The 26698-nt window shown below is 39.2% G+C and overlaps 6 non-coding genes across 6 annotated transcripts; 4 read left to right on the plus strand and 2 right to left on the minus strand.

The window, feature by feature from the left end:
- The first annotated feature begins 2175 nt into the window (after positions 1-2175).
- On the plus strand, positions 2176-2282 carry Trnal-caa (transfer RNA leucine (anticodon CAA)). Its single transcript has 2 exons — positions 2176-2213; positions 2237-2282. It is a non-coding gene; the product is annotated as a tRNA-Leu (tRNA).
- A 5094-nt stretch (positions 2283-7376) lies between these two features.
- Positions 7377-7465, minus strand: Trnar-ucu (transfer RNA arginine (anticodon UCU)). Its single transcript is given in 2 exon segments — positions 7377-7412; positions 7429-7465. It is a non-coding gene; the product is annotated as a tRNA-Arg (tRNA).
- Positions 7466-13205: 5740 nt separating this feature from the next.
- Positions 13206-13287, plus strand: Trnas-aga (transfer RNA serine (anticodon AGA)). Its single transcript has one exon. It is a non-coding gene; the product is annotated as a tRNA-Ser (tRNA).
- A 1126-nt stretch (positions 13288-14413) lies between these two features.
- Trnaq-uug (transfer RNA glutamine (anticodon UUG)) lies at positions 14414-14485 on the plus strand. The gene has a single exon. It is a non-coding gene; the product is annotated as a tRNA-Gln (tRNA).
- Positions 14486-18802: 4317 nt separating this feature from the next.
- Positions 18803-18884, minus strand: Trnas-uga (transfer RNA serine (anticodon UGA)). The gene has a single exon. It is a non-coding gene; the product is annotated as a tRNA-Ser (tRNA).
- Positions 18885-22363: 3479 nt separating this feature from the next.
- Trnas-aga (transfer RNA serine (anticodon AGA)) lies at positions 22364-22445 on the plus strand. Its single transcript has one exon. It is a non-coding gene; the product is annotated as a tRNA-Ser (tRNA).
- The last annotated feature ends 4253 nt before the right edge of the window (positions 22446-26698 follow it).

The following is a 26698-nucleotide window of genomic DNA, read 5'->3' on the forward strand; positions in this document are numbered from 1 at the left end:
TCTGGAACACTGGGGTTGTTCATTCTACAAGTAACTTAGTTCTAAGTTATTTAATTCACTGAGAAGAGCTAGAAGAATTGTTGGCTTCAGGTGCTACCTGGGTCTTTCAAAAGCATGGCTCAGAACATTTTACTTCCACACTGTACCTTAGTTAAACAGCTGAGACTATCAACGTGCATAATTACAGGTAGAATGAAGATTATTTCAATAATCAATTACTGTGGAAGGGAGTTTGTTATCTGGATAAAGAGCCCCTCAGAGATCACAATGCAGGCTCCCTCACCAGCCTGGAGGGAAGAACAGGGAGGAAGAGACCATTTTTAAGCAAGATTGGAATAACCGAAGATAATCCTTGAGAGAATCAAAAAATGGGGGAGGAAAAAAAAGATGAAGGTTATAACTTTCACTCATGGCAAGTGAATCAAGTCTTCCTGTCCTAGTTAGTATTTCTCTTGAACTTCCAGAAATGGGATGCCTTATGTTCTTTAGAACCGGGAGGTAGAGGAACTGATTCTCCTTTAATTTGCATCTCCAGTTTATCTTGAGCCCCAGGTGATTCTCAAAGACTGGAATAACCAGTTAATTTAGGATAGTGCTTGTGGTTCATTCAGTATTCACCTGTTCATAAGATATATTTTAAGCACATAGGGACAAAAATCTCTCAGCAAAAGTGGAAGATAGGAAGAGCCTGGCTCCATCCTCTTGGAGTTCACACCACTCACAGGTGTTGACTGGCTGCATTTGAGATTTGATCCAGTCACTTCTGGTTTTCATGTAAGGGTCAACAAGCCATGTTGACACTTATGAACTCATGGAACTAAGTTACTTGTAGAATGCATGATCATGGATATTCCTGAATACAGGAACAGTTTCCTTTAAGTGAAAATTCTAAAAATAACACACTTTTTGATGGGTCTGCTCAAAAACATTCTGGATATCTCAGAGTACCTTCCACCATTTAGACCTTGTTATACGTTCTTTCAAAGCTGTTTCACTGGTGAGAATTTTCACTATAATTTCATATTTCTAATTGGTTAATTTTGGCTTGTGATGTTGTGGTCATGTGGGTGACAAATTGTGATCCAATGTCATATGATGGCTCTTGTATGTGGTCCATTGCTTGTTAAACATGCTGCTAAGAAGCTTGCCCATAGATTTCACATCCTTTCACTCTTTCTTCAAGATAAAACTGTTGGCTCATCTTTCACACCTGCACTGTTGCCAAACCACCATCTCTACTTCAGATCACCACCATCTCCACCTAGATTGTTCCAGTGTTCTCGGGATGGAGTGTGAATTGAATCTTGCCTATATCTGACTCAAGGTCTTCACTGTTTCCATTTCTCTACATGGTATTAAAATGAAATTTAGGTGCCATAGTCAGATCAAAAATTATAAACAAATAAACCACCATCAAACCAATTCCCCTTTGACCATTGTCCATGGACAAAATAGCCTGTAATAGTGCAATAACTGATTTACAGTTAGTGTCCATAATGCTGGAAGCTATCCCATAACTGGAAGCCCTCCCATAGAAAAATGGAAGCAAGGGTAGCTATAAATTAATGGATGAAAATGTCTCACCTTAGTCCAGGGGAGGGGGTAAGAGAAGGGAAAGAGAAAGGAGAGAGAGAAAGAGAGAGGAGAGAGAGAGAGAGAGAGAGAGAGAGAACCTATTACTTGTCAACTTGTATCTTTACTATCATATACAACAGGCCTTCACTTCACATTCCCTTTCTGTAGGGCATCAGGAAGAAATGAATGGAGAAGGAAAGTGAGAACGATAAAAAAAATCCCAAAAAACAAAAACAACACGTGGCTGGAGAAAAGTGATGGGAGGAGAATTGGGGTTATGGTGGGAAACAAGTGTGTGAGACACCCCCCCCAAAATGTTATTGTGAGAAAAGAAAGATTAGGTAGCTAGCTCAAGAGGTCCCCGCAGCCAGCACTAATACTCCCTCCCCTTTTTCAGTGGGGGCGCTGTGAAGTTAAGCCGAAAGCAGCCGGAGATCCCAGGCTTTAACTGCGACCCACAGCGACAGCCTCCAGTTTATCTCCACTTCTGTTCCAAAATCAGTTCAGAGTTTGTATTTCATCCTCCTGGTTCCATATACAATTGGGATTTCATTGGCTTTTCATCTCCTCGATGATTACACCTGATACTTAAAAGCGTGTGTCAGGATGGCCGAGTGGTCTAAGGCGCCAGACTCAAGTTGTATCTTCCCATGTGTGAGGATTCTGGTCTCCATGTGGAGGCGTGGGTTCGAATCCCACTTCTGACACGGTTGCATTTTGTCCTTCCACATTCAAAATCTACAACTTCTCCAGTTAACCTAATTAAAATGGGAGATTCATTTTTGGCTTTTTTTCCAACGGCATCAATGAATCTTACCCTCCCCCTTTCCTCACCACACACTTTCAGCTTTTCTTAAGCCAGGGTGGCTTTCACCTGGACTAATGTGGTGTATTGCCTTGATGTTACAAGGTGAAGTTCCAACTCAAATATAGCACTGCCTAAACCCTTCTATCCTCCTTCACCCATGACATTGTCTTGTATAATCTCAGTTCTGTATGCAGAGATTTCATCTCAGGTTTGGCTGTTTTCTAGGAAACAGTAGCAGCTCATATTTCCTGTACCTGTTCTGGGTTCTTCTGCATTGCCTGTTCTGTGAATTCTTATCCTAACTCCCTATTGGACTCCCGGACTGGCTTCTATAAGCAGGAGTTTTTATGAATTTTGGAGTCACCAAACATTTAACATGTTCTAAATTTGCTGAGGATTTTGTTTCTGTGTAAAAGTTCTTGCTGTTCTCAAGGGAGAGAATCTGAAAGATTACAAACTAAGCAACTGCTGTGTCTCTTCCAGCAGTACTGCCCTTAGTCCAGGGCAAGGTAGGCTCCTGTTCTGGCTCCTGGCCACTGGGAGCCCTATGTTTTGGAGTATCTTCTGTGAAGTTCTGAGATTCCCTAGCCATTTTGTCCCCAGCCATGTAGCAGTGACCTCACCCAAGAGGGTATCATGGTGAGTCGATCACTTCTGTGGATGGATGTGGCATTTCTTACATGAACCATGAGAAATCTGGCCTCCAGAATGGTACTGATAAGCTAATTTGGGGTGACATTCACACCAGGCACAATTTAGGTGTCTGGGCCACCTCCAGTCTTTGGGTTTGGGCTACAGTATAAGTGGCTCTTGCCCAACTAAGGCCACCTTGGGTCTGCACCACCTGAGAGCTGTGGGGTAGTTATAGGATTCCTTTAGCTTCCTTTACCCTGTGCTTTATCTCCACCCAGCTGCTGGTCTCCAAGGTTGACATCCCAACACCTTGGTTCACTCCACACCAAGTATCAGATTGGTTCCCCCAAGTCGCAACACCTCTCTCTTCCCAGGACTCTGGAAACTGTTTCCTCACAATGGCCAATAGGCCTTCATGACTGATGCTCCCTCTTACCTCCAACTGACGTGGTCATACGCTAGACAAGGGACAGACATTCCTTGCAGGAAGGGGAACACTCTTCTAACTCATCTACAAGATCGTTGTCTTCTAGTGGTGATGTCTGGAATGCAGCGTGCTATCCAATCAACAATTGAAAGAAATTACATGAAAAGTGTAAAATGTTCTTCTTTTTCCCACTAAAATTCTGAAAAGAGGCAAATGAAACCAGAAAAAATGAAGCAGCATTCAAATTTTCCTGCATATGCTAAGTAAGAATTTCATTGCTGATCTTCATTAGCAAATCACAGTAACAACCTTTGAGAGAATCACTGTAAACTGGTGTTTACCAGTAAAGTCACATCTCCTATTCAAGGCAGTCCCCTGTACAAGGTTCTCTCCTGGCTCACGTTCTTACATTCTCCCATATTTCTTCAGATGACACTTGTTACTGCTCCTTGTCCTGGTGAACTATGCTATCCCTCATGGCCTTTCTCTACCTTATGAACAGCTTTGTAAATAATCCCTACATTAAAAAGAAAAACGGATGCTTTCCAAATGTCCTTCTCTGTATTCTTCTCTCATGTATATAGCTGAGAAGGATCAGTATTTCTAGAAGGCTTATTGTGAAATACCATAAGCCTTACTACCCTCAAATTTCTCAAGTTACCTATTTAGATGCCACCAAAACCAACATTTTAAACTGTTTCTCTCTTGGATTTTCAGATCTCTGTTTTCCTAAATAATATGCATATCTGTTGTTATTAATTGGCTTAAAGTTTATCTACTTACTTTCCACTATGGCCAATGAAGAATTAACTCTTCAGGGTTGTACAATCATCACCTACTACGTCTTATCCTTCTAAAATAGTTACATTTCAGCCTTTATTTAATTCCATATTCATTGTTTATGTTATTTTCTGTGAAAGCATTATACAACAGTTGGGTATGGTGGCACATGTCTATAACATTGGGGAAGTTGAGGCAGGAAGACTGTGAGTTCAAGGCCAACCTAAGCTATGTAGGGAGATCTTATCTGAAAAAAAGAAAAGTATTACAGTTTTGCATTGTTATAAAATGTGATTATATTTCCATTCTTTCTTGGATGTTAGTAATTTCCTTAAAGGTCAAGCTTTGATAGATGATCTTTACTGTGTCTAGGTTTCTTTGGGTTTATTTCTAATTATTCCATATAGCTTTTCAATAGTTTCCCATGAAATCAATCAAATTAGATAAATTAATCAGTTCCCCCCCCCTTTTAGTTTTGGCAGTTATCTTTCCAGTTGACCTCCCTTTGCTGTGAAGCTGGGCTTTACTGCCTTATGGGTAAAGTTGTCACCTGAATCTTCGTTCTTCTGTTTTTAATTTGTTTTTTTCCCTTTATGAAGATACACTTTCTTCTCCTGAAATCTTATCTATTTTTGTCTTTTTTTTGGTCATATGCTCATCTGTTACTTTCTTCCTACCTACACTGATCTCCCCACAAGACACATGATTAGAATTTATATCTTTTAGACTGGCCACAGTCCCCAGAATTTGTTCAGTCAGTCCTTCTGCCAGTGGGGTAAAGGCTGAATTGGTAGAGATCTGAGAAAGGATGATGGGAAAAAGCTAAGTACCCCAACCTTCAATGTTTCTATAAATTTGAATGCTAAATTTCTCCTGTTCTTATTATGGTACCTATCTCCTCAACTATACCAATCTTATCCTATCTAAAAACCTCTGCTTTATTTTTTTGGAGGTTAAATCTTCAGATTTTTTTTTTCCTCTGAATGGGCAACACTTATTATTATACAGGCGCAGAGAATTTAGGGATCTAACTGCTTCTCAAATTTCAGCCAATCTGCTTTATTTCCTGTTCCCTTTGGGAACAAAGTAGGTGGTACTCCCCATGTGAGTCTTTCAAAGATTTTTTTTTTTTTGGTATAAATCAGATTGCTTTATACCAAAAAAGTTTATTACTATTTCTTTACCTGGTCCTGTTCTTGGAAGAGTCTCACTTGCAAGGTAATCCTTGACTATACCTTAAAAACCACGTTATACTGCAAGAGTGGATACCACTGTCAGTCTTCTGTTCTGCCAGAGCTGAGAAGCATGCATGAAGTGCAGCTGTAGTCTTATTGCTACGGCACAAATAAATTGACTACTATCTTAAACCTGGACTGGTGAGAAAATGTTAAAGGTAAAATTAAGGATGCTTCTAATTCTTATTTAACCTTCCTATAAGTTAATGCTTTTAAACTGTAAAAGACACTGAAATCAAAGTCTCAAGCCCTTTTGCACACCTACAAGTGAATTTTTTGTAATTAAATCCAGAAATAGGGCATAAATCTATTTGGTCATTATATGATGATTTTTGAGATGTGTCAAAGCTTTTTATTGGAAATCAAAAAGCTGTAGGATTAACAATAGCAAAAATATAGTTTGACTCCTTTCTCCATACTTGTGAAATCCATATTACCTCTCTAGTTGTCTGGCTTCAGTTAACCAAAACTGTTACTGAGGAAGTTTGTAAGATATTGTTATTCACTCCAACTCTCTACTGCCTATTTCATTTTTGTTCTTAAGGTAAGATAGAGAGTACAAATGAAAATGTCAAATATAAGGTTCTCAATATTGCAGAATTTCCTAAACTTCTTTAACCTAAAGTGTTATTCCTGGCCTTGACTGAGATCAATTCTCTTGGGAGTCCATTGACTCATGTGATACCTGAAAATCTTAAAAATCTGAAAATATCCCTTTAGTCTCACTCTCTGCCTTATTACAGGATTACAAAGCCAAATAGTAAAGGAAATGTACACAGAACGTAAAGTTTTATGTTCAACAGGTGTTAAGGAACATTTCTAGAATGTCCTCTGAGACACTTCAGGGTAGCTTTTTGTTTCAACAGCTCATTTTACAAAGAAAAATTTAAAATAAAATGGGAAAGGACCATATTTTTAAAGAAAATAAATAATAAGAGAATAAGTTTCCACCGTTGGCAATGGAGGGACAGTATTCAGAAGCCCTGGACTTCTTACAAGTAAGTAAAGCCCCAACAATTCTCCCTATTGTCTGGCTTTCTGATTCTTCTCCTTTTTCCACCATATCTTTTTCTATCCTTTTGTCACAGAATCACAGAGAGACCTTAAACTTTTGTTTGTGAATCTAACTGTTGTGTAAAACTTTGTATTTGCTCGATTGTGGTTTGTTGACTGGAAGTCATCTAAATATTTTAAACTGTTCAAAATTGAATTTTATTCCAGGGAAAAGGGTGGAAATTGACGAGGAGAGCAACTTAAAGAAAGGCATTTTCCTGTCTTCTGGATTCTTTTCCTCACTCTTTCACCCATGTGTGTCTGAAGGAATTCTCCCTGTGTTGTTATGTGGAGAATTTACATATCATGAGCCACCAGGGATAAGAGAAGATTTGGGGACCACCCCCTACTCTGAGCTAAAGAAAATGGATGATATTCTCCATGAAGAAGAGGGTATGTATATAAAAAGAAAGTAATCAATCCATTAAGAGCATCCTTGCACAAACCCCTTTCTACCAATGATCCTTATTGGGGTTAAGGATGAGAAGGAGAAGAGCGGACTTGGGTCTTGAGTTTCAGCAGTCAGAGGTGTAGACCTCCTGTTCGAAATCTTCAAGACAAAAGAGTAAGTTTTCAAGGCAAAAGAGTAAGTTGATCCGCCCCCAGAAAATCGTTTCTCAGGAGAAACAGTTTACTGGTATTCATTTTATTCTAGAATTTATTATTTAGGTGGCTCAGGGCCTGATCTAGTGCTTGAGCCACTCTGTCGGCCGTGGCCGTGGCCATTCGCTTGTAGACAGGAAGGAGCAGTTCACAGGTAGACACCAGAAAACAGATAGGCTTTCTGAACGTTGATTCGCTGTGGAATAAAAGCCCAACCAACATATATAAAGAACCAGAAAGTACTCATGAACAAAAGCACCTCCGACTCTGGCGGGACTCGAACCCGCAACCTTTGAATCTCTTTCACTCCACGCTAGAAGTCCAATGCGCTATCCATTGCGCCACAGAGCCTGCTCAGAGATTGGTTGGCTACCTAAATTGTTGATTATCTATTTGGTTACTGATGCAATAAGCTTTGTGAGGACCTATTCTGTTTTAGTTACTGTGGAAATTCAAGAAACACAGAAACAAAAGACGCCAGGCACAGACTGCACACGGAAACACCGACATGGAGGTTTCTGAGCCTTCCAAATGGCTATTATCACTTACCTCCGTGAGATAAAGAATAGTTTGATCAGGGATCAAAAACCGTATTTCGTTTAGTCTGGCAGCTCCAGTTCCAAGCTCGGACCGTTGGTTTCTCTAAATGGAGTGTGAGATGTTTTTTATTATGTGCCAGGCCCCCCAGGTCCCTTTCGTGTAGCTCCAATCCGTAGTTCTATCTCCAGAAAAAGAGGTCCTTTCTGTTCGTGTCTGTTCTTTTGAAAAGACCATTTCCACGGGTTGGTTTGTTAATGGGCGCAGGTGCAAACGATGACCTCGTTATGCAAATACCTTGTTGCCTTTTCTCTTGGAGGAGAGTCTGAGATTTAAAAAATGTGTCCAGATAGCTTTGGAACTCTTGCGGGTTTTCAAAAATTTCTCTTGACGCCTGGGTTGAGATGCAAACAAAAACAAACCAAAAAAATCCAAACTAAACAAACAAAAAAGTACCTTTTCTTTGCTGCAGCTTTTCTGTGTGATGGCGTGCTTCGACAACACTGGCTGGGTTAGGAACCGTCGATTAAGCGTGTCGACGTCTCTCACTGTCTTTGCTAACCAAAAAAATAAAGTCATTAGGGATTAAGCTCACGCACTGGTGAGTCCAAGTTTGCGATGCCAGACAGGAGAGCGGTTATGATCTGAATAACCAGAGCAGAGTTGTGGAGGAAAGAGAGGAAATCCCAGGCGATCCTGACCAAACAAATTAGACCTCGGCAGAAATGGGGTTATATTCCTGTCCTCCACACGGAGATCAGAATCCCAGAGTCAGGATCCTTCAGAGCATCCAGTCATGCCATGATACTGCAAATACCAGGACAGGCCCCACGACTTCTCAATTCCACCTATCATCCAACAAAGAAAATAATTCCGAAACTCGTAGGAAACACACACACGACTGACAGCAAAAAAGAATAGCAGAAAAGACGAAACTCGAACTGAGAAGAAAGTTCTTGCAGCCCCAGAGCCTTGGCCGCCCCGGACAAGAGGATGTTTGGGTTCACACCGGCCTCCCACTCTCCCTCCCCACTCCTCCAGGCCCAGGTGGTTTTCTCAGTCCTTGGCTCCCGCTAACCACACCACCCATCACTTCTTTAGTTTCTTGGACGGACTTCTGGAGTGAGAATGAAAAGGAAGGAGAAGATGGGAGGCAGATTTACAGACCTTAGGGCTCCCTGGGGTAGAAACTTCATTCAGTCAGTTAACTGCGGTCCTCAAGTGTCTTTCTTTCTACAAATTAAAGATAAAGACAGGTGGAGAGGGCGTCCTTCATTCAAAACGTAGGTAGATGGTGAGGCATAAGGTTCCTTGTGCAATTCCTTTCCTTCCTCACCTCCCTGCCATAGCTTCTTCCTTGGGTTTCTTCACCTTCTGGAATTCCTACTACCTCCCTTTCATATTTTCTTTTCTTTATTTTTCCAGCAAGCAGAAGGAAAAGGATAGGAAGTAACTGGAAAGTGGTTTATATTATATGACATAGAACATGAAGGATACAAGAGTAAGAATTAGAAGAAAACTCTGCTATGGTAACTTAGGAAACACTTGTAAGTAATACGTGGTTTCTTTTCACTTAGTGCCATGGTGAAGGTCAATAGTTTTCATCCATTGTTCATTCTACATTCTGTAATAAAGAAGCGCTCTGTCCTTAATGACTTCCAAGGCTTTTTTTTTAATTGAAGAGAATATGAACATTTTAAAGAATAATTGTCAATCATTTATTACACATGCCTATTTTCTGTGTGGCCAATAACAAGGGGTAGTGTTTTGTTTTATTTATCTGCAGCATTTGGACTCTCACAGCCCAGGAAAATTAAACCCAACTTAATGGTCAGTGCTAACAAATGTCTCTGATTTGCACACTAACCTCTAGCTGGCTGTGACCTAAAGCTTTGGCGAAACAGCCACAGTGCGGGGGGTAGGGGGGCATGCCTTCTGAAGATTATGCCTATGTTAAAGTAAAATCCAGCCAAACTCAGATTGACACCTACAGTTAAAATTGATGTGAGTTTTTCTGGCTCAAAAGTCCCTAGAAATGTGAAAAGAGGGAGTATTGGAGTGGGTGGGAAGAGATGTGACAGGAAGGAGGGGATGAATATGGAAGAGAGCACCTTTGTGGGTAAGATGGTTGGAACTATCAGAGAAAAACCAAAAACCTGGCACCTTTAGCAATAAAATAGTAGTCAACACCTCCTCAGGGAAATGTCAAAGAATTTCACATTCTTTAACCATTCCTCAGGTCTCTTCCACAGTATTTGAATTCTTTTTAAAGTAAGTGATGGTCATGCCTATATCCACACGGGTTAAAATGAGGTGACAGTGAGTGTGACAGATAACTTGGATAGAGAATGAATGCAAACATTAGATATGGCAAGCAGAGAATGTCCTGGTTCATCAAAGCCCTTCCACTGATTAACAACTCATCACTGGCAAATCAAAAACTGATCAGGCTGGTGAGAGTTGAGCTTCCTTCACCATAGAATTTATTTTCTAGTCACTTGTCTCCTAGGGTTTGTTCATTCACATCTAAGTCCCAGGAACCCACCAAAAGGTGAGCTGGAGCCAAGAGTTACCTCTAGGCAGCTTTGAATGTGCAAATGTTAGTGGGAGAGGGGAGGAGAACTGAAGGAGACTTGAAAGAATTAGACTCCTCTTTCAACTGAATACAAGTGATTTCTTTAATGGCTTCTGGGTTGCTCAGACTCAAAGGACTATTCAAAACTCACACTGAGCAGGAAAGCTGGCTGAGTAAGAGGGGAGCCTAATGGAAGAAGAAATGTTCCCAGATGGCCTCCACCCCATTCAGAACAAGTTCACGTCTCTGCTCCTTAATGAAGGATGGAAGATTTACAGAGTTCTCTCTCAAGGGAGGGAAGTCCACAGTTTTCAAACTGCAACTTTCAAAAAGCATATTGAGAACCCCTATGACCAAAGGTCTGCTCCAAAAGTATTCTTGTAAGAATAGGTAGAAAATAAGGACTTAACATATATAGAATTATTTTATTTTATTTATTTTGCAATACTAGGGTTTGAATTCAGGGCCTACACCTTGAGCCACTCCACCAGACCTTTTTCTTTGATGGGTATTTTCAAGATAGGGTCTCACAAACTATTTGCCCTAGCTGGTTTCTAACCGCCATCCTCCTGATCTCTGCCTTCTGAGTCACTAGGATTACAGGGGTGAGCCACCAGCACCCGGCTTCTAACAATCTTTTAAGGCAAATAGTTTGGAATTTTCCAAAGACAGTCAGTAGAAAAGCACACTAGAAATTCTTTCCATTAGTTGGAGGTGTGGCTCAAGCAGTAATCTATCTTTCTATCTTGCAAGTTCAGGGCTTGGAGTTCTAATTCTAGGATCTCCAAAGAGATTTTTAAAAAATCCTCCCAGCCTACGTACACGCAGTATATGATACACTCTTAGTTTTCATAACTGCCATTCTCCTGTTTGTGGATTATGGCTTATTTGATCTTTTCTGGCTACAGATAAAATTAATTCATTTTAAGTAAGATCTAGTTTTCTGAAAAAAATATGCTCTCAATGATATCCAAATTAAATAGGACTCTATTTAAAAAACACTTTGTTGGGATATAGATGTAGCTCAGCAGTAGAGTGCTTGTCTAAAGTGCGTGAGGCCCTGAGTTTGATCCCCAGCACTGCAAAAAAATGTATTTTATTATATCTGGTTAAGTGCAATTTATTAAATGAAAACAGTTATCTTAAGTTTTTTCAAGATATACCAACATCATCCGCCCTCATCTCTTACATGTCAACACTCTGCAAGCCATAGAATAAGAACTTGTCCACACTTAACCCATTTTGTTCATTTAATTTCAGCAGAGCATCCAGAAATTCTGCTGAGGGAAAGAGTCACACACATAAAAAGGAAATGTGTTGATTTGGTTACCTTTAGAGAAAATGAACTCTTGCATTGGCCAAAAAAATCTTTTTTTTTAGTTCTTGAATGCTAATTTATTCATTTGTCATATGTATCATAATAGTCTCATAAATGTCATGGGTTTTTTTTTTATATTTTATTCATATGTGCATACATTGTTTGGGTCATTTCTCCCCCCTTCCCCCCACTCCCTCCCTTACCCCTCCTTACCCCTCGCTACCAGGCAGAAACTATTCTGCCCTTATCTCTAATTTTGTTGAAGAGAGAGTATAAGCAATAATAGGAAGGACCAAGGGTTTTTGCTAGTTGAGATAAGGATAGCTATACAGGGAGTTGACATGCATTGATTTCCTGTACATGTGTGTTACCTTCTAAGTTAATTCTTCTCAAACTAACCTTTTCTCTAGTTCCTGGTCCCCTTCTTCTATTGGCCTCAGTTGCTGTAAAGTATCTGCTTTAGTTTCTCTGCATTGAGGGCAACAAATGCTATCTAGTTTTTTAGGTGTCTCACCTATCCTCATACCTTCCTGTGTGTTCTCACTTTATCATGTGCTCAAAGTCCAATCCCCTTGTTGTGTTTGCCCTTGATCTAATGTCGGCATATGAGGGAGAACATATGATTTTTGGTCTTTTGGGCCAGGCTAACCTCACTCAGAATGATGTTCTCCAATTCCATCCATTTACCAGCGAATGATAACATTTCGTTCTTCTTCATGACTGCATAAAATTCCATTGTGTATAGAAACCATATTTTCTTAATCTCTTCGTCAATAGTGGGGCATCTTGGCTGTTTCCATAACTTGGCTATTGTGAATAGTGCTGCAATAGACATGGGTGTTCAGGTGCCTCTGGAGTAACCTGTGTCACAGTCTTTTGGGTATATCCCCAAGAGTGGTATTGCTGGATCATATGGTAGATTAATGTTTAGCTTTTAAAGTAGACTCCAAATTTTTTTCCAGAGTGGTTGTACTAGTTTACATTCCCACCAGCAGTGTAAGAGGGTTCCTTTTTCCCTGCATCCTCACCAACATCTGATGTTAGTGGTGTTGCTAATGATTGGCCAAAAAAATCTCAAATCCGGTTATCCATTTAAAAGGAAGAAAGAAAGACGAGAGAGAGAGAGAGAGAGAGAGAGAGAAAGAGAGAGAGAGAGAGAGAGAAAGGATCTCACAGGAAAAGAAGGTCAAGGACCGACTGTGTCTTTGAGTTTCTTAATCTGTCTGAAAAACGAAGGCTCAGTGGCCTTCGAAAAACACATTCCCAAACACAAGGTGAGTGCTGTAGGTGTAAATGTAAGAGCCTAAGGACACCAAGAGAGGAGGTCCCAGAGGACGTTTCCAGCTTCGGTTTTCTCTCCCACTTCCTTGGACACATTTCTTTCCTGAAATCCACTAAGCACAGTGTCATTAAGCGAAGAGCCTGGAAATTCTACCGACTGATCCCATCCAGGCTTAAAACTGTGGGTAAAGCCTCAGTCTGCGCTTGTGCTAAGTAAATCCAGTTCTATACATAGGGGCAAATTCGTCCCCGAAGGAGAAGGTGCCAGTTGATGAATTGACTTGAAGTTTGTTCAGAACGAAAATGCGGGTGTGATAAGCACTCAATCTAGCGCTCCTGAAAAGGACTGCAGACCTTTCCTTACGGGTAGTTTCAGGGTTGTAGTCGTGGCCGAGTGGTTAAGGCGATGGACTAGAAATCCATTGGGGTGTCCCCGCGCAGGTTCGAATCCTGCCGACTACGTGTGTCTGTTTTGATCAATCGTTGATTGGAGGGCTCGCTCCAGTCTCTAATCCTTACTCCTCCTCCTCCTACTACTCTGTTGTGCATGACAAGAGTTTTTCTCTTGCCTAAACATTTCCCCTCAGTGAGGCCGATTCCTTCCTCAAGAACTTTGCTCTTACATAATCCTACTAACCTAGCTCCTTCTCTCTTGGCCAGAGCGTCCCATGACTCTACTTAAAAATGAGCCTGGATCCATTTCCCTGGTCTGCCCTAGAGACATCTGACTCAAGTCTTTAAAACTGCAGGATCAAGAACCCTGCATTCCATAACCACCTGGACATTGGCAGACCCTCAAGAACTGGTTTAACCAGAATTTCAGTTTCGTGCGTGGGCGCACCTTTGCCTCCAATGCTGAAGTTAATGAATCACGCAGAAGATATGTGTTGAACATTTTCATGTTTAATTACACTTGGGTGATTCTGGATGATAGCTACCGGTAGGTTAAGTGACATAAAGGAGAAACTCAAATGCAAGAAAACTTGCAATTCAAGACTGGAGCACAGAGCATTCGATAATTTTGTAAATTCCTTGGAATCAACATGTTAAAGCTTGTTTTCTTGGAGAAATGGATCTGATAATTAAGTAACCTATAGGAAGGAAAATAATCACAGGGCTGAAATCGAGAAGAGTTACACATAGATCTCCAGGCCTAGGCTCCCCTTAAAAATAGGAACTAAATGCCTAGTCACTGAGTTTCTAAGCGATTAATTACATTATAAATATAAGACGTTCAGTCCAGGTTTAGTATATCTAAAAGTTTTGTTTTGTTTTGTTTGTGTGTGTGTATACAGAGTCGCACGCACACTAAGAATGCGTCCCCAGCCCCTTCACTTAGTTTTTTTTAAAGACTTAAATCGAAATTCTTAGTATTGTGGTGGGGAGGCACACTTTATCAGTTACAGTTTGTGTAATTTGCAAAATTAAATAATAAGATCTCCAAGGTGTTTTTTTTGTTTGTTGTTTTTTTTGAAAGAGTGTCGTGAATGAACATAGATTAAAAATTTGGACAGGGATAAACTAAGTGCTTTCAGTAGCTCTCCTACAGTTCATCATGGACAATTATGAGAAAAGAGCTTTCCAGAGAGGCTCCATGGTGTAATGGTTAGCACTCTGGACTTTGAATCCAGCGATCTGAGTTCAAATCTCGGTGGAACCTTGCTTTTGAAAGAATTAAAATTTTGTCTCACTTGTTCTCTCCAGGGAAAAGCGTTATGCAGATGACAGGAGATAACTTTTGCTCTGAGTTCCTGCAAGTCTCAACAACATTGCATCTGGGAGAAGATGGATAGAATTCCACTATGCTATAATGCACTTTCTGTCATGGGAAACAGAAGAAACGTCAGAAATAAACACAAGAGGAATACGACAAAAACCCTGCGATCTGCTGCGACTAGAAAACAAACTCTAGTAATGTAGCCTAGCATGCGGGAACTGTAGGTTTGATCCCCAGCATCGTGAACGCAAAACAAAAACTAATAAAAAGCAAACATGCAAACACACACAACAAGCTTGTTTTCTGTGCACATTAAAAAGATTGAAATTGTTAACTATATCAGATACAGGAAGTAAATGGTTCTAATGGAACTGGAGGTTATACAGTATTAGAAAATCTCTCTTCTAACCATGACCTCTAGCTAGCTGCAGTTTTTGCCCACTCCCCCAACAGCCACTGAAACCAGTTAACATATGTAAACAATTCAGAGAGGGAAACTCACAGGCACAGAAGGCAAATATGGAAAATCTTAATTAGTTGATTGTAAGAAAAAGAACAAATAAGACTCATGTTTTACAAATATCTACCAGTTTAATGTCTTTGAAAGTGAAAGTTTGGGGGAAAATCTATCATGATATTTTCTGTAATGTTCATCTAAAATGTTCAGCTAGAATGAGTGACTGCTACTTCTTTCTCAATTATAGCTTCTGCCTTTCTATAAATAAGATTAATTGATATACCCATAGAATATCCTCTGATTTCTAACAGCTTCTAATTCAGAACAAAGTTCCTCTTTCTTTACCTCTCTCCCAAATCACACAAAGCCCCCAAATTGTATGTCAATCCTTTCTCTCTCGCTCACTTTCTTCTCTTTCTCTCTCCCTCTCTCTCTTCCTTCCTTTTCTCTCTCCTCCTTTCCTTTTTTCTCCCTTCCTCCTTCCTTCTCTCAATCTCTCTTTCTTTTTCTCTCTTTCCCTCCCTTCCTTCCTCCCTCCTTTCTTTCTTTCTTTCTTTCTTTCCTTCCTTCTTTCTTTCTTTCACAAGGTCTAACCATGTAGTCCAGGCTGGCCTCCAACTGGAGATCCTTCTGCCTCAGCCTCCCAAATGCTGGGATTACCCACTTGAAACACCAAGTGCAGCTTCCAAGGTCATTTCTAACACCCTCTGGGTGAAACAGTTTATAATTCACTCAGTATGTGTGCTCTCTTGCTACAATGAATAATCAACACCATTTGTTCAACTATCAGTGTAATTCTGACAGTTTGGCAGGAGGGCACATGATCTCAAGGAGTAACAATTTGGAATTGGATTTCAGATGAAAGCAGTTGAGTTCATTGTGTTCCACAGCTCAAGCCATATTACTATTTACTTTTTACTTAATAGTTTATTGGTATTTTCCCTTTCAAACCATAAAGTTTATGTCTTCTAAATTTGGTAGCAATTATTTTATTATTTTGCTAAGTTACTATGTAACTTTGGACTTTGGATTTTTTTTTTTTTTGTAGTACTAGGGTTTGAACTCATGGTTTCGAGCTTGCTAAGCAGACGCTCTACAACTTCAGCCTCACCTTCAGCACCACTATGTAACTTTATGAAAAATAGTGTCCTGTGCATAATTATTACATTTGTTACTTTCATTCACTACATCACTGCATCATAGTTTAGTATAGTCAAGTCAGTTTTGTTTATTAACTGAGCAAGAAGATAGAGTAATTTCACTAGAATAACTTCCACTGCGCTGAAAATACTTATAAATATCTCCCTGTGACTTGTGGGAAAAGTCAATGGGATGTATCACATAGAATCACCTGTATTTACCTATTATTTAATTGCATGGTGCCAGATTTTTCTCCAAAATAATTCCGTAGTTTCCAGCCGGGCATTCACATGAATTTGAACATCTCTACAATACAAACAATGGTGAAATTTCTCTCACTCTCATTTTTACTCAGTTAAAAAGTGTCAGGTGATATACCATGGTTTTAAATTGTATCTCAAATATTACATTCATTTTACACCTGTTAGATTTTTAGTTTATCTTGTCTGTGATTGGTCTTTGTAAAGACTCTGTGAACTGATTCTTCTTTATCTTTATAATATACTACCTCTAATCTCTCCCTGAAAGGCTACTTTAAAAGTATTTAATGTTTATATTTAAAAAAAAATTTCTATTTCTTTCAAAATAGATATTATTTATTATTTATCTTTAGTTTACACAATGTTTTGTGCTCTATTGTTCCTACTTTTTTGTTGTCAGAACTGGGGTTTGAACTCAGGGCCTCACGCTTGCCAGGCAAGCTAGTTTACACAATGTTTTGCTATATAACTTATCATGCTTCTGAAAATTTTACCACTTTTTTTTACATTCATCTATATGGTTAAGTGTAGATTGATTCCTTTTAAGTATTGCACAGTAGCTTCTGGCATGAACATACTTTCTTTGATGCAAAATGCATCTTAGCTGAACATACAATCCTCAACTCACATTGCTTAATGTATATTGTAAGTATTTCTAGTCTGCCTCACAACACTGAATATTACCTTAGGGAAGGCTGATCCTCTCTTCTCCTTAGCACTAAGGCGATCTTGTTATTGACTCCCTGAATAGTTATTCTTTTACCTTCAAAGCCACAAAATATTCTGGTATTGATCAGATTATATCCATTTTCCCTCATAATTATTGCAATAGAATTATGTCCTCTTATATATTCTCTATCTACAGTCCTTTCTCTATTAATGTTTTCACTCTTTTCCTCTCTCCATCCCTGCCATCTCTTTTCTCTCTCCCAGAAATTTGAGCTGATCTTTCTTCTAGACAAGTACTAAACTTAGCAGTTTCTTCCAATCATTTACGAAACCCACAGAAACTCTTTTGTCTCCTGGACATGACAGAAGAAGGAGGAAATGCTCTGGACCTCCAGGCAGGAGAATTGAAGGATTGATTTCACCTAACTAAGCAAATTTGTGGCTCTTTGCATTGTAGAGTTAAAAACTTTTCACTTTCTTCTAATATGTGTGATATAACTACAATTTTTCCAGCTAAGATAGTCCTCCTTCCTTTCTTTTTTCTTTCATTTTCTTTTTTTCTCTCAGAACTTTATCAGAGGAAACTCCTGATAAGACAGTCCTTTCTTTACCTCTCTCTCAAGCCAGTCTTATACTCTGAACTCAGATCCTGCTTGTTGGGAAAAAAGATTTTTTTCAGTAACAGGTGTCTAGGGCCTGAAAAGACATGTGGGGATGCCATTTTTAAATTATTAAGAAACACCCCACTCAAGAAGCAGGCAAACCAACTGATGTGATACTCCCTGCATAACAACCCTACTGCCAACTACCCTAGGTAGCAATTCGCTACCCTAGGTTAAGCTCAGCAGCTTGAATGGCACCACTTCCAGCCTTATCAGGACATAAAGCCAGGAAGTGAACCAATTCTGAATGGCAGAGGTCAGTGGTGCCTGTTAATCCCCAGCCCAGACAGAAGCCAACTAGGGCTTCTTTTGTGCTCTCATCTGTTGTGCTCCAGTGTCTTGGAGCCAAAATCAAGGGACATTAAACTCTGACTGGATGTTCTCTACTCTTCAAACCTCTGCCATATCTCTGAGCTCCACCTGGAAATGAGTATGTTGAAAGAATCTACAAATTTTAAAACATGTAAAGTTTTTGAAATAGTGGGGTATAGTAAGTGCTTGAAAAATAGGATCTGTTGTTATTTTTTGTGTACTAGTAAGTCTAACCATGAATCTGTTAGCAACCTGATGAGTTGGAGGTGTTCCCGATGGAATTATAAAACCTGGGTTCATAACTATCTGGAAGTCCTCAGTTGAAATGCTGTTTCATTGTGTGACAGGGAGCAGTTTCTTGCCTGTAAAATGGAGATATTGTACAACTGGTGATTAACTCCTATTTTGAAACATCTTAAGTGTTCAATAAAAATAATCTATTGGACTGTCAAGTGAGCAAGCTTGAGGCTCTGAGTTCATACCTCAGTGGTGGAAAAAAAAAATCCATCAATGTCACTAGTTTTTATGAACCCTGAAAGTACAGCAGCTACAAGGTTATCATGGATCTGTTACGAGAGGCTGCAGTCTGACCAGGACTGTTGTGCTGATTGTGATCCAAGGAATTCAAGTAAAGGGACTAGGAAGCAAAGGGGTGTCCATTGATTAGGTAAGAAGGACTTTAAACTTTGACAGCCTCAGGTGACTAAGGAAAGTCATACAGTCTTGAATTTAAGAAGTCATGCAATGTTCTGGGTAAAACCGTAGTCGGCAGGACTCGAACCTGCGCGGGGAAACCCCAATGGATTTCAAGTCCATCGCCTTAACCACTCGGCCACGACTACCTGCCCTATCTGCTTTTTGAAGGACTCAGATGAATTCATAGTGGATGTTTCTGGCACTAGTTCCATACTTCTATACAGGTTTCTCTCACCAATAAAAGAGTTATCAAGAGGAAATTAAGAATTAGTGGATAGTATTAATTTTGAAAAAGGGCTCCTAGACAAACAACCCAAAATTTCTTGGCGCTGGAGCTTGCTCATTGGTCGCTGATTTTAGCGGACATGCACGTTCACCCGTAGCTCTTAGAAGATCGCAGAGGAGTCTTTCGTTGAAATGCCGAAGGGAGAGGAACAGAATGAAGTACAAATGCGAAAATAGGGATCGTCTGCTTTTAGTCAGAGAGAAAATTAAAAAAATATACATCTTCGATGGCATTAAACTGATTTGTCTTTCCAAATGAAAGCTTAAAATCGTAGTGGAGCGGGAGTGAGGGGTGAGAGGCGGGGTAAGGGGGCCAGAGTACGTCCTAACTGGAAGAGATGATGCTGGGGAGGTCTCAGACTCCTTTGCAGGAAAATTGCACCAGCCGGTCCAGGTGAAGGACGCGAGGCCACTCCCATGAGACAGAAGCCCTCAGTCACTGGAGCCCCAGGAAAAGGGAGGAACTCAAAACAGAGTTTGCAAGGATTTTGACACAGTGAAAAGATGCCTCTGTCCTCTCCAACACACACACACACACACACACACACACACACACGAGAGAGAGAGAGAGAGGAAAAAAACAAAAAAAAGCAAAACGAAACAAACAGCGTTGATTTCTTGCATCAGAGACGTAGGTGAAACGAGGGGAGGCTTGGATCAGATTCCTCTTTACAGAAATATCATGAACTCTAAATCACGGACTTCATCTCTGAATTCTGGGAAAGGAAGTGAGTGTTGGGGCATAATGAGTGCACTTAAAAAGATTGTCCGACACAAAAGGAATGTCACTTCCATGATCTAATGTCTCTCTGATAGGGAAAGCTCTCCTACAGCTATTTTCCTTTAGGAAAACAAGGGTAATAGTCTCTTCTCTGTTTTTACAAATACTAGTTGGTTTTAATTTTCATTTAGGTTTATAAAGAGTTTTTAGCTTTTGACACAGTAAATTCCTTTTGAAGTTTATTGTGCATCCTGGACCAACAGAATTCGCACCACCTGGGAACTTAGAAGAAATGCAAAAGGTCAAACTTGAGTTCAGATCTACAGAATCAGGAAATGGAGTGGGGTGAGAGGGAAGGTGTCCATTGGTTTGTTTTAACAAGACACGCAGGCAGTTCTGGTGCCACTAAAGTTTGAGGAAATCACTGTAAAGGAGATCGTGTACTGCACAAAATATTTTTTATTTTTAATTATGATAATAAAACATAGATATTAAAAAGTGGGTATTTGGCTGGCGGAGAGGGGCTCAAGTGGTAAAGCACCTGTGTGGCAAGTGTGAGGTCTTAGTTCAAACCCCAAAACTGCCAAAATAAATAAATTTTTTAAAGGTGACTGTTTAAATTTTTTTCCATCTGCCTAATAGATCATCACAAAGTCACTAAAGGCAACATATTGAAGACTTGTAATTGCTCTGGGAAAACATTGATGATGTAATGATTGCTGATAAAAGCAGGATGCAATAGTATCTGTGAAGAAATTTTGTATGTGGAACTCTGGGGTAGATGGAATAGAAATGTTGCCATGGCTGGTTTATGGATTGTGGAATTATGAGTTAATTTTTGCTTGTTTTTCTACAATGGGAAGTAACCATTATTATCCAAAATTTATGAGTAAATTTAAGGCATCATGCTCAGGAGTTGACATAAGCCTCATGTAGTCCTTAGACTAATCAACTATCATATTCAATGCATTCCATAGTGAATGCATTCACCTTGAACCTGTTTCTAAAATAATCAGTGCTATTTAGATATTGGTAGAATTAATGAAGACTTCTCCCTTCTTTCTTGTCTGTTGATATTAGCTGGGAAATCATTTTGAAAAAGCACTGAGATAGAGAACAGTTTTATGAGTCATTTGTATTTGTAATATAAATTTTCACCTTTTTAAGGTTTGAGGACTACTTCATATTGCTCCTGTATATGTATGCGAAAAAGAGTTTTTAAATAGTGATATATCTTTAATCAAGTGGTTGTGAGTTTTCTAAAAGAATATCAATGATCACATACACACACAATCTGAATCTATTTATTCAGACATTGAATGATGCATTATTATTATTATTATTATTGGTATTCTGATGTTCTCAGTCATCAGTGATTGCATAGTTGATCTACCTAAATTAAAATTATTTGATCTTAAAGTATGCCTAATTCTTAGAAGAATGTAAGAATTTTTCTGAAACTGAATGCTATTTAAAAAAAAAAACACTTTTGAAACTTCCAGTTAAGTTTTATAGAACAAACTTAGGCTATATTTTTGGCTTTGTCAAGATATACCAAAACTGCCTCACGCTCCACCTATAACCTAATCAATTTTTGTTGTTCACAGAATAAGAATTGTGAGCTTTGAATTTTGGCACGGGGTGGTCAGAAGGTTAAGGTCTGGACCTACTATTCAAATTTTCCCTGGTTGCATATTCCTATTTGTGGATTACTCTTTCTTGTAAAAGCAATATCTGGGAACAAAGGGAAATGGCTGTTGTTTGGGATACTGACAAATATTGTATGACAATTGCCTCCCCCTTTTAAAGCTTATTGATGACTTGTATTGCTTATCAGTTTAGTTCCATAAGTGGCTACCTGAGGAAAATATTTAACTATCCATGTTTAACCATCTTGTCAATTTTACTTCTGTAGGGCACTTTAAAATATTGCTGACGGCAGAAATTTTGCCTACAAGCAAACAGCAGTGAACACGTAGGCTACTGATCTAAATCTAATTCTCAGGTGTGATGTGAGAAAGGGTACTTCCCTTTAGCCACCAAATCGTTCATTTGAGACATAAAGATAAGATGGTATTTTGTCCATAAATGAGGTTATTTTGTAAAATGCAAATTATACATTTTAGTAACTAATATTACTAAAATTGCATTCTGGGGTCTGCTTCATACCAACTTTACAGAAGTCCACTTCATTTTATTAGCTGCTGAACTTCCATTGTGTAGATTTCCGAAATTTATTCAGAAGGCTAAAAATGAATAATTTCCGGTTTTGCAAATTGTTGTTGTAACTCAAACTTTCGCAGTGAATGTTAGAACATGTGCCATTGTTAGGTGTATCTCATGGTTCCCCACCCCAGAAGTTGAGAAGGCAGGAAAGCTCGGTCTCCAGAAAAGGCTCCTGTGTAGTCTCCTTTCACCAGACTATCAGAATAAAGAATCTTCCCAGTTCTTAGGATGAAGTCTTGTCTGCCAATTTGTCGCAACCGCATGACTTCATTGAATTGATGTCAAACAGTAAGGTAGAGTGACCAAATACGTTTAACTGGTTAAAAATTTGGCCTTGGAAGAGAGCTAAAGCCCAGTACAGCTTCTTATCCTAACAAAGCGCGGACTCTCCAGGTAGTCGTGGCCGAGTGGTTAAGGCGATGGACTAGAAATCCATTGGGGTTACCCCGCGCAGGTTCGAATCCTGCCGACTACGGCTCTTTTTCAGGGCCATCTTTTACCAGCTTGAGGGTCTTTGTCTTATTCTTAAACGAAGGGAACCCTAAGTCGGAACATTCCCAAACTGAAGAAAGCTTTCTCTCACTATGGACCCAGCTAAAATTTAAAAATCTTGTTTACGGACCCATTCAAAAAAAAAAAAAGCCTGTTTGTGCTGCTCTCTATGCTCGACAGGTTTTCTTTTCAATTATTCAAAAGTAACTGCATCACATTCCAATTGTGTTTTTCTCCCCCAAGGAGTCCAGAGATTGCCGATGCTTTCGTGTTTCCTGCTATCAAAACCCTCTTTGGAAGGTGGCTTTTCCTGAAGAAAAACTTGGTGGCAGTGCTTGCGTCACCACAGACTCATTCCCTTATCTGGGGTCTCCATCGTGTACGACCTCGTTCATGTGAAAAAGGGGATTCCAGGAAATACAGTATCAAATACAAATGAAAGCTAGGACTCATAGTTACAGTGGCGCAGACGTGAACCTCAATCCAGCTCTCTGAACCACTACCCAAATAAAGAAATTAAGCGAAGCTTTTTTTCTTAGTAATCCAATAAAAAGGAATCAACGATCTTACGTTGGGCTGGCTGTTCTGGCTTCCAAGATGGTGGTGAAGCAAAAGGTATTGAAAACTAGGTGAGATTGTGACACATTCTATGAATAGGACCAATCTAATTCAAACGCAGAATCACATCACGTGATTGACCAAGTGTGGGTTGATGTATCAACCAAAGGAATGCGAGGTGTAGGGGATTCGGGTCTGAGAGCATGATAGAACTTGCCCTCACTTCTTGCCATGCTATCTCTTCTTTTTTTCAAATAAAACTGATTTTGCTGCTCATCTCTGTTTTGTGCTTCTGTTCTATTAAATTAAACCACCTATTAGTTAAGTAATTTCCTTACCTATGATTTCTTTGGTAAAATTGGCTAATTGTTTTCTAATTTCTTCCAGTGGATCATAAATCATTGATGTTCAGTTTTTACTTTTTCATATGTATTTAACACATCTATCTAAGTGTATCATTGTCTGCAACAAAATAGCATTAGTTTCAGCACTGTTCTTCTCAATATAAAAATTCTCTTTAGTTATCTCCTTTGAACTATATGCACATTTCTTATCTTGTGAACATGATACAATTTTCAATTTTTAATTGATAACCCAGCAAAAAATGTATTGCTATTAAATATTTTTGTTTGTCTCTGAGAACTGTCAAAGGTATGGAAACTTGCTTTACAATCAACAAGGAAAATTTTTTGTTTTTAGGTCCCATGTGTGTTTAAAAAAAGAGTTTTGTCTTCAGTATATGTAAGTTAGGTCAACTTTAGGAACTGTTTTGTTTAAAACTTTTATATCTTTTCTGGAGTCCCTCACCTTCCTACTTTGTGTGTGTATATGTGTGTGAGCTCACACATGATGCTGGGGCTCAAACCCAAGGCCTCCTGTATGTTATGTAGTGCTCTACCACAGAGCTACTCCCTCTGCCTCCTCCTACTCTTTAGTTTCTGAAAGATGCATGTTGTGTTACAATATCTAGCTGTGTTTATGGGTTTAACTCATTCTAGTTTTGGTTTTATAAGATTTTCCTTTTTCATTTTCGGGGATTCCTGTCTTCTTTCAAAGCAAAAAATAAATTTTTTTCCTAAATAAAATGCTGTTTATGAAATATCTATGAACTGGCAATGGCAAGTGTCACCTTTAGATAAAACCCAGTCTAAAAAAATTTAAGCTCAAATTGCACAGAATTTATAATGCTTAGCGAGAGTTAAGAGAAGGAATGCTTTGCTTTTATCTCCATTTTGCTTATTCCTGTTCTCAAAAAGAAAGAGAAAATATCACAAACTGAGGACTTTTTCTCTGTGGAATTGTTGAAAAGGAGCTTAGAAATTTCAGTCATCCTCTAACCATCTGGGCTCCACTCCCTTCTGCTGGAACCACAAAGTGTCCCAAAAGTATATTGTGAGGAGCTAACAAAGAACTGGTTTAACTAGAATCTCAGTGAGTGCAGGTGCACTTTTAGCCTCCCGATTTACAAATGTGACGTTAGTGAATCATATGGTTACAATTGAAAAGAAGTGTTTCTTAGGCAGCTTCAAGCTTAAAATCACACTTTGGTGATTTTGAACCTTATTAGTTCCATTACATTATTCAACATGGATGAAAATTTAAAATGCAGGGATTTCCCTGCTTGTCATTCATTGTCTTCCACAGTTTTTGTGAGTTCTCGAATAATGACTTTCACAATTGCGTGTTTTGTGTCAGGGTGCATCTTTTTGTAAAAGTACACTTTTTGTTTTTCTATATACATTATACCTTGGGATTTTTTTGAACAACTCCTCCCTACCTTCTTCCCCTCCCCTCCCTGCCAAAAGAAATTGAGGATCTCTTTCCTATTAATTGTATGACTATGAAGTAGGAGAGAGAATTGCCAGCAACTTTTTGTTAGGGGAAAATGAATGAAATACATATGACAGAACAGATAGATTCCAAACAGATGTCTTCTGTTAAAGGCAGTTTCTCAGACATAGGCCAAGTATGTTCTCCAGTGAGAACATTGGGTGATACCAATATGGAAAACTTTATTGGAAGTCACTGGGTTCACTGCCATAGTCCAAGTACTATATTTTTTATGTTCGTAGACAAAAAAGTAGTTACATGCATACCTAAAAAAATTACTTTCAGCCGGGCACTAGTGGCTCATGCCTTTAATCCTAGCTACTCAGGAGGCAAAGATCAGGAGGATCGTGGTTGGAAGCCAGCCTGTGAAATAGTTTATGAGACCCTATTCAAAAAACCCACCACAAAAAAGGGCTGATGGAGTGGCTCAAGGTGTAGGCCCTGAGTTCAAACCCCAGTACCACAAAAACAAACAAACAAACAAAACACCTTATACTTTCAATGGACTGGAGGTGTGGTTCAAGCTGTAGAGAGCTTACTTTGTCAATACAAAGCCCTGAATTCAAACCCCAGTCACACACACACATACACACACAAAAGACTTTCAGACCCTTGCCTGAGCTATGCAACTAATCCCATTGCCAAACTTAATCTTTTATTTCATGTTATTGCTTCCCAGAATTGACTACTTCCTATAATGATCAGCCACCAAGCTGCCCCCAAAATGGATAGACTCACATTTTCTCCCCAATGGCCTTCCCAATGCCCATCCTTGTTTGTGTATATTCACCCTCTTTCTGCTATTATGCTGCAGGCAACAACCATTTCCCCAAACTCTCCCTGTAGGTCTGATTTATGTTTGTAGAATATTCCTAATAGACAGTAATTTACATGAGTTCAGGGGCTGTGCTTTTATTTCGTTTCTGTAGCACTAAGGACAACATTTGGCCTACCACAAAAAAAAAATCAATTCTATTTGTAGAAATAATTACCTTTTCATAGCTTCTAATATCATGTTAGTTCAGTATGTTTTCTTACAGGAATCCACGGATTGTTTCAGTTCAAATTCTTTTACTCCTCAATCTTCCTTCTTCTAAGTTATATTCTCTTTTAGAACATATCTTGGCGAAAGTGGTCCTGGACCACAGATGCAATCATCATTACTTGGTCTGAGCAGGCAGTTCAATTAGTGAAGGAGAGGAAATTGGATCTCTCATTTTGCAAGCTTTGAGTTATAAATTTCCATTGGAGCAATTCTTTTCCTGTCTACATTCTTGGTCTGTATTTTACATGTGAGATATAAAATAACAATTGCTAGATCATGCATATTTATATATTAGTTGCAGAGAGACCAGAGTCTATACTATATAAAAATTCCTCAATATAAGCATGTTGGATGGAGGTGAATTTAAAGTTCACTTTAAACTGCAGCTAAATGTCAAAAGTGATCCTGTTTTTCTCCTTGTAACTGTAGGAGTGATCCAACTCCTTTGTTTAATATCAGCTTTGAAAAAAAATTCCACTTGTCCCAGAGCACACCAATATTTGTGCAGCAGCAAAGAACTTTTGCCAAGCAGCAACAGACAGTTGAATATTTGGAAATGTCTCCTGATGTAGTATCAGAGGTCTGCAATGCAGTACAATCACTTTTGGACTATGACTATGAAATCTACCAGGTGCTCACTGGGTAGGTTCCCATTCTGACACCAGTGATTGACTCTTCACTCAAATAAAGGTCAATTGCATCTCCCCACAATCCTTCAGGTTGACAATCTGGGATTGCTTTTCTCTTTGACCTTTCCTTCGCCACTGATGGGACAGTAATGGTCAATTTTTTGTCTCTCTTCC

This window comes from Castor canadensis, chromosome 8 (assembly GCF_047511655.1).
Source record: "Castor canadensis chromosome 8, mCasCan1.hap1v2, whole genome shotgun sequence".
Taxonomy (NCBI): Eukaryota; Metazoa; Chordata; class Mammalia; order Rodentia; family Castoridae; genus Castor; species Castor canadensis.